The sequence below is a fragment of the Lagopus leucura genome, unplaced genomic scaffold (genome assembly GCF_019238085.1).
Source record: "Lagopus leucura isolate 7727_CA_CO unplaced genomic scaffold, USGS_WTPT01 Super-Scaffold_73, whole genome shotgun sequence".
Taxonomy (NCBI): domain Eukaryota; kingdom Metazoa; phylum Chordata; class Aves; order Galliformes; family Phasianidae; genus Lagopus; species Lagopus leucura.
In genome coordinates this window covers 64,154,116-64,162,719 of record NW_024962252.1, presented here as the reverse complement: position 1 = coordinate 64,162,719, position 8,604 = coordinate 64,154,116, and the positions used below count along the sequence as shown (strand labels likewise).

The 8,604-nt window shown below is 43.1% G+C and overlaps 1 protein-coding gene across 1 annotated transcript in view; it reads right to left on the bottom strand.

Annotated features, from left to right (window-relative positions):
* Positions 1 to 8,258, bottom strand: part of DISC1 (DISC1 scaffold protein) — a 249,596-nt gene extending 241,338 nt beyond the window's left edge. Inside the window, exon 1 of the mRNA XM_042884448.1 lies at positions 8,181 to 8,258. The gene's annotated coding sequence lies outside the window, so the exon portion shown is untranslated. The remainder of the gene's footprint in view (positions 1 to 8,180) is intronic.
* Positions 8,259 to 8,604: the final 346 nt, after the last annotated feature.

Here is an 8,604-nt window from a genome sequence, read left to right as displayed (position 1 = left end):
ACACAACTTTGAATATCATTCAAATCATCTTCCAGACTTACCATAGGTCATGCACATAACTATTTTCAATGCTTTTTCTTGAATCTACTGCAAGCTTTAAAAAAGATGAATTCAGAATCTAGGGTTGTCGGAGTCCCCCACAAGGTAACTGGCAGTGGCCAGTCCCACGCGGTGCACAAAGTACTTTTGTTGCACAGCACTTTTGCACACAGTATCCTTGTTATTAGAAAGCAGCAGACAGCACTGCTGCTGCTCCCTTTCAAGAGAAGCTTGGCATTTTTAGAGACACTTGATCCCCCCAGTCCTGAGGTACAGCAGTAATCTGATGCATTGGTTTGTGGTTAAAACAGACTACAAGTGAGCCACGCCACAAGAGCTAATGACTTACACAGGATTCCTAAATGAGCAATAGGAAAAAAAAGTCATTATAAAAATACACATAAGGCTTTGTGCCTTTAGAATTCCTTTCTCTATTGAAAAAGACTAGAGATGTGAAAAACAACATTTAGTATTCTCAAAACTCAAACTGGAGCCACAGATCTCCCCAAGGCAGATCCTGCCAATTATGCTATTTTAAGTGAGAATTTCATTGGAAAACTCAGGTTTAACATAACTTTTCACTGCAAATTTGAAAGAAATACAAGCATCCTATTTAAATAACTCCTCAGCTTACCTATAATACAATTTGAGCTCGCCTACATTTTTGTGCTCTGAACTCAACGGGTTTATATTAATCCACAGAGCTGATACAGGAGAGCAGATTTATAAAATATCCACGTCAAGTCAGTCCAGAAGGATAGTTTATTGGAAAAATGGGTTCACTGATAGGCTCCTATAATTCCCAAGTGAAACAGTTCCACCTTTAAGCTGGAAGCCTTTTAAATCCTCTACTGACTAGAGGAGGGACAACTCAAAGGATTTTAAAGTGATTTGCAAAAGCTCTGCAACCTAAAGTCATCCTCTCCCTCCAGCCCTTAGAAAGCAGAAACATGAGTGAGTGAGCTGCAAGAACAGCCTACAAAAACAGAGGTGACAACAAGGCTGTGAGAGATACTGAGAAGATGCATAGATTTTCATTTCTGTACAATAAAAATGTCATAGCATGTTACTGAACAAAAACATATGAAATGTCTTAAATTTATATTACCTTAAAGTCTGAGTCATAAGCAAGGACTTCTGTAACTGAGAAATCATGAAGACAGAACTAAGGACATCTTTAAGGTTAGAATGCCCTCTTTGGGTATAAGGATATACTTGCAGCAATTTTCATCAAATACAGTTGCTATTTTATGCCACAGGGAGGAAAGCAAACAAAAGAATGCTAAGTGTTCTACTCTAAAACTTTTAATTAGATTGTAAGTGAAGTCTGATTCCATTTTCTAGCAATAAAGTTCCCAAGCTACTAGGTACATGCAGTGATGTTAAAACCAAACCAACATATCGTGGAAAGGCAAGAAACAGAGTAAAGTGGAAAGAAGAGAGCTTCATACTGGGTATGAATAAAAACTCCTTCATCTTGAGGCAAGACAAGGAGCGGATGAAGTGACCACGGCAAGTTAGTTGTGCAGCCTTCAGAGTGATGCATGGCCCAGCAGGATGAAGCTCAGAGCAACCTGCTCCAGCCTCAGCCAACTCTGCTACGTATAGGACCAGAGACTTGCTAGCCCTCCAACTCAAGCAGTCTCACACTATACAACCAAGCTTTAAATATATATACAATATTTCACTGTGTGTTCTCTACATACAACAGAAGTTCAAGCATACAATCCATGACGAGACATCCAACTCAGAAAGAATGTAATTTAGCTGGTCTAACTTCACAAAGGAAGTGAAGTTAAAATCACAAGGAAGTTTGTAAACAATAGTTTCAGCACATCCTGGAACATGGAAACAGCTGCCTTTCTATCAACAATATTAAGAATAAAGTTAAGTACTTGAAGTAAATAGGTTCTCAAAAATAAAAAAATAGCACTCAACACACACATACATACACACAACACAGAAATCACAGGCTTCAGTGACAGTCAGTGCCATAAGCAAGATAGACACAATAAGGCATTATAGTATAAAAACTCCTGTTGTTCCAAAGCAGCAGACCTTTAGTAGTTAGCTGGTGATTAAATGATGCTCATGAGCATCACTTAAATGTCACTTTGATCTACTGCAGTTATTTCACAAAAATGTTTATTTCCGAGGCTTCCTTATTGGCTGTACAATCACTGGAAAGCATTTCTCTCAAGGCATTATTCAGCTTGCTATTAAAAAAAAAAAAATAAATTATTCTGATACCTTTTTCTAGGCTGCTTTTCAACTGAAAGACAAGAGGGTACCATCTGCTAGAGGCACCTCTCACGTGAGTGCACAGAACATTCATGCTGGCTTTTCAATATTAAAAACACAGCTACTGTACATTTGCTATGGTCACAGACTTCCAATTTAACACACAAAGCACACAGTTTCACTAAGACCTGGTGTATAATCAATAGATATCAAGATGTTATAATCACAATATAATTGTATAATCAATAGATATCAAGATGTTATAATCAAGAGAGTTAAGCAAAGTAGACAACGATAACAAAAGAGAATAAGTGGAAGAGCTTACCCTTCGGCTGAGCTCACCAGAAGACACCAAGAGAGGTGATCTCCAGAAGAGATCCTTCCCCTCTGGTAGCCAGCTCTTAAATAGGTCTAGGAGAGGTGGAGCCAGGCACCACCCCTTCCTGCAGCACAGGTGAATTGCCTTCAGCTGTGCTCCTCTGGCTGACTCATGGCTCGCCTCAGGTGATCAATCAGAGGTTCAGGCCGTGACTCAGCAGTTCCCATACACCTGGCAACACAGAAAGCAGCCACACATATAACAAGTGTGTGCAAACCTATTTGAGAAGTCCAAGCTCTCACCTAGGACTCCAGTGCTACTCCATGCTCACCAGAAACATGGCTGTGCACATTTATCACAGAGTCAGAACAAAGGTAAGTTATCTTTAAATGATAATAATCAATTCAGAAAGTGAATGGCATCAATATATACAGCCTATAGTACTCAGCAACGATTAAGAACCTTACCATCCATTCCACAAGAGATAACAAAAGGAACCAACAAGAACAAGGCACACCAGCACAATTCACAAAGAGTGATGAGAAGTTCCATAGATTGTCTTTTCCGGAATGGTAGCACTGATTATAAACCCACAGTCCTACCACACACAAGAAAAACCAAGAACACAGTTCTAAGGAAGTAAGCATCTTATGAATTATGTACTAAGGACACACAGAGAACACCTCTCAGCTGATGTGAAACGGTTTTTCACTTGGTCTCAGAGCAGACAATCTCACAGAAAATTTTGCTATTGACAAAACTAGCAACATAATCAGGAAAATCCCCAGCTTCCTGCTGAAAGAGCAGATACGCAACTATTAGTGCTCACCACATACAAAGTGAGAAGTGAAAGTTAGCCTCTGCTCACCTTGCAGCAAACTGAGACCACCTGACAAAGATGATTTTCCTTCTCCTGTCCTCATTTGCTCAGGAAGCCTGCAAGCAGCCTTTCCCACTGCTCATTAGCTGAGCAGCCCTTCTCCCAGCCAAGTCCATACAGGACTCAGGCAGACCACAAATATGTGAATACTACAGCAGCAGTCTCAGCACAACCACGTTCAGATTTCCCAGGGAAAGGAAATGCAATACCTGTTGATTATTAATGAGTTTGACATGAAGGAGCAAAACCACACTGAGGAACATCTGTGCTGGTGCTGCACTACATGTGACGGCAGCCAGGAGATTTCTCATGCAGTTTCAGCAAGGGTTTCTCAGGATTTTCACTGCTCTAAACAAACAGAAATGCACTGTTCTGCTAGGCAAGAGATCCGGCAGGACAGCAGTGCAAAACACCACCAAACTGAGCAACTGTCTGTCCCACTCTCCTGAGGCTGGCATGCCTTCACTTTCATGAGAGGAGCAAGGCTCACAGATCAACAGCTTGGCTCCCACAGATCACAGTTCAAAGCATCAGTGCAGACTCAGAGGGCAATGCACTTTTCTATTAACAGGAAGAGCCTACCCCTAGTTCTGAAGCAGCTGTCCAGCTCACTGCTCCACATCCCCCAGGTCTTTACGGACAGTCTGCAACAGGAAGCGCCTCAGCCTAGCAGCCCAGGCCTTCCCTTCCCAGGCTCTCTGGAGACCTTAGAGTCTTCCAAAACTAAAACAAAAGACTCTAAGAATGCTCAAAACACTTTTCAGACCCAAAGCACGACTAACAATAAATCCAGAAGTGGGGCCAGCTAAATGAGCTGAGCTAGGGACTATCCTGCTCACCCCATCAATCACTGAGGTCATGAAGCCACTGTCAAACTTCATTATACACAGGCACATTGAAAACAACCCTACCATTTGACTCTACTTTGCATTAATATTACTATATGGAATTTAGCAAGATTTTGAAAAGCTACACCAATGCCACATGCCTCATCTTGTACTAATACGGAGACCTGAAGAACAGTTCAGAGTATCTAATTATTGCAATTCCCATTTCCTGTTTTGTCCACGGATACCAACCCTTCCATTTTCACTTAGTTTTACAATACTCACCATCAACCTCTTGACTTTTCACTCCACAGGTTGCCTCAGAGTTGCTCCACTAAGAGATTTTCCTCTATAATGGTTTCCTGCCCTGATGACCCTAACAAAGAAACCTCTCAGCCAGAGCCTGCTAAATCCCATTCCTCTGCCACTGTGCATAGGAGGGAAAGGTGGAAGAGAATTTCACATATATGACATTTATTCTATTCTTAGGTTGAAGCAGACACTTCTCTCATACAGTTCTTTTACATGAAGATTTTATCATCTTAGCATATACACCTTGCTTAGCTCATCTGCAGTTCCAGTTCTGACTTGTGTACAGTTTGATACTATCTATAAACGCAGGTAACACGTATCTTTGAAAAGAAGGGAGATAGATAAGTACTATCAAGAAAATGCATTTTCCATCTCTAATCCTGATTACACAACTGCTTATGTGGAAAGTATTTGCTTTTTCAATGTAAAATCCAAATGTTTTTGCACTTGGTGCTGCTACAAATAAGCGTACTGAGAGAAGGCAAAAAGAGCCAAGAAACAAGATAAACTACTCTGACATCAAACAAACTTATTTGTAAGACAGAAAGAAAGGTAGGTGGGGGGGGGGTGAGGTTGTGGGAAAGAATAGAAAGTACCACCAATTTGATTCATTAGACAACAGTGTTCCTATTATTAAATATCATACTGAGATAATAAGAGATGCGTGTGTTGGGAAGAAGCTGTTAGGTGAAGGAGGATCTGAGATAAAAACTGCATTATTGTACAGCACGCAGATGTGGCACATCACACAAAGGGGAGACAGCATCCAAATTCTGCGTGCACCAAAGGAATCATGCTGAACAAAGGAACCGTACTTCAGGCAAGCACATGATTTCACCACTCTGCCTGTAGACTTCAGATTAGTCATTAAGCCATTTTACATTTGCAGCATCAGTGAACAGGGAAATAACTGCACATTTATATGTCAATAAAATATGACAACTGCTGATTCAGTTTTCATATGGTAAACTCACATTTAGCAAACAAAGAATATCAGCAGTTAATTTCAGCTCCTGTTACATAGCATCTGTGATTGGGAGACTGGGTAAAGAAACATCTCTCCCTGAAAGCACTTTTCAGGTGAGCAGTTAATGCAATGATAAAACAGAGCACAAATTGCACTGTTAAATTGTTAACGTTACACTGAATTAAGTAAACACCTCCAAACAAGGGTACTACGGACCTTCACATGGGCACAGAAGCCTTTGTTCAGTACCAGAGGGCCAAGTTTTTCCTGTGTGACTGCTGATTCACAAAGGACACATTCATCCCTCACACATAAGGGCTTTGCAGCAGTTTTCCTCCAAGAACACTGAGTAGGATTGAGTACCACACACTCAATCCTAATCCAAGTGACACAGCAAGAAAGGGCTGCTCTCTGGAAAGAGACGCAACAGTGCTAAGGATGAACTTGGAAATCTCTACGGCAACTCCACAGGTTCCTCCCCGTTTACCTTTGTGCCTGGTACTCCAAAAGAAGTAAGAAAAGCTATTGTCACAAGAGTTGTTAATATGTATTACGTCCAAAAGCAGGAAAGGCTGCAGACTGCTTGACACTCAATTGGGAAGAACATTTGCTCAAGGAAACCAAACACTGAAATGAAAGAATCATAACTCCTGATGAGCACTCAGGGTGTGCCACACACTCCAGTAGATCTCGATTGAGAGGTCAGGTGGATCAGGAGCTGCGGGAGGCCCAAGTTATGCTGAGTTAAAAAAAAAAAAAAAAAAAAAAAAAAAAAACACCTACCCGAGTGTGCCTAATTTGTGAACAAAGTCAGAATTAACCTTCAGGGTGCTGTGCTTTTGTGAGTACAAAACATTGTTTGCAGTGCTTTCTGTCCTTCTGTTCCTTACAATTAATTCATACTGGTGCTAATAAATCCTCCTTTCTTGCACGACCCCACTACAATTCCAGAAGCAGCGTCTTAGGCCCAAACTTTTTGACTTCATTTTGCTGAAGAGAACAAAGGCTGATTTATCTGAATTTAAAGAGGGAGGAAGCCAGTGGCAATATAGCACTTGCCTGTAACCACACTTCAGAGCTTTGTGCTTCTGTGTAAATAAGTAGTACAGTGTATGTTAGGTTATTTTCACTGACCGATCTAAAAGAACCATACAGAAAATTGATAAGTTTAATAGCACCAGGAAGCAAGAAAAAAAACACACAGATGAAACTCACAAACGTTCTGTACATTTGATATTAAGACCATGTCCTTTAGATCCCCTGGTCCCATTTCTAAGGGATCACAAACCTCTAAACTCAACTATTTTTCTTTTTGACCACATATTTTAAAACCCTCCTTCTTAGTTTGCAAAGTGCCTAAAAATCCTACTGATAGGAAATGATGCTCTAGAACTTTGGCTGTAACACCACTGTCAATCTCTTCCCAAAAGAAACCACAACTTTGATTTCAGCAATAATATGAAGGAACACTAATACAAGATAACTAAAGATACTTGGAAATTAAACAAAACTAAGTAAAGAGGCACTTTTCTCCCGTTTTCACGAGTTATTGCAAGGCCAATTGCAAATTATCAAGTAAATGAACAAAAATAAAAGGACAAAAACAGAGATAATGCACCTCAAGGTACTTTGTGCATCTCTTTCAAAACTCTAATTGCTAGCACCACTTGGTGGTATATGCTCGGTAATATACATAGAAAAGCTTTTATGATAAAGGCACTTCACCACAGAGCTCTTAAAGCACTATTCAGAAGCACAGCAAAAAGTTCCTCAACCAGTTGTACACAGAGATTAGCGTGGATTACCCAAACATGAATGAGCTGCTCTCCATTGATTTGTTGGCAAGGATGACTGGCGTGTTTGCAGGAAGTTTTGCTTCCGAGTACTGCGTATCCAAAAAAGCCAGAAAGGCAGCTGATGTGCCTGGTGCGTGCTGTGCCTTCCCTCCTGAACTCTCTTGAGAAGGGCGCGTTACTTTTTCGTGTTACCCACAGCTCCAGCCCTTCACCAGCACCACTGTCAGAGATGATTCCTGCTCAGGCTACCAGCTGCATGATGGAGGGAGAGCAGCTCACCTGCCCCGCCAGCCGCAGCCATTCAGTGCTCGTTTATGCAGACTGACACACGAGCTTGGCTTTTTCTCATGAAAATGGCAGCTTCCTTTTTAAACCGAGTTTGGAGATACCAGACTGCTGACTTCTAAGAGTGCATCTACTTCCCTCGCAGCACATGGTTATGTAGATGTATGTACACATACACATCCACTTATATACACAAACACATGTATGTATGTATATACATACACACACATACAAATCACACACATTTATGTGGCAATATAACTGCTTCCACACTAGCAGTGGGGAAATAATAGGAATTTTAGGGTTAAAGCAAGAAGGGAAAAAAAAGTATTATTTCAGCACTATAACAAAGTTTCCTAGGCAACGCTGTGAGAACCCTCGCCAAGACAAAACCTCCGGGGACTGAAAACTAAGAAAGCAAAGCGGGCTTGAAACTAAGAAGCAAGCAAGTCTTTGTATCTAATTCCTCCGCACCGCCCGCCCGCACCGAGCGTCCCAAAGCCGCCCGACCCACCCAAACTTCGGATCCCACTCGAAGGGTCCGGGCGTAGCTCCGGCGGCGGAGAGAGCCGCTGCGGGACGACCCGGGCCCCATCACGGCTCCGTCGCGCTCACGAGGCTCCTCCCGGCTCCCTCCCAGGCGCCGTATCGCCCCGCAGCCCCGCTCACCTGGGCCAGCCGCCTCCTTCCCGCTGCCGCCGTCGCGGCGCCGCCTGTCGGTGCCGCCCGAACGGGGCTGCGGCCGCCACATCCCGCCCCCGGCGGGACGAAGCGGCTCTCCCCGGGCGCGTCGAGCGGGGCGGAAAGCGGCGGCCCCGGCCACACCCCCGGCGGCTCGGAGCCACGGGGCGCGGCCCGCCCGGCGGCACCCGCTGCCCCTCCTCCGGGCCGGCCTCCTGCGAGCCGCGGGCAGCCCCGGCTTTGCAGCGCACGGGCGT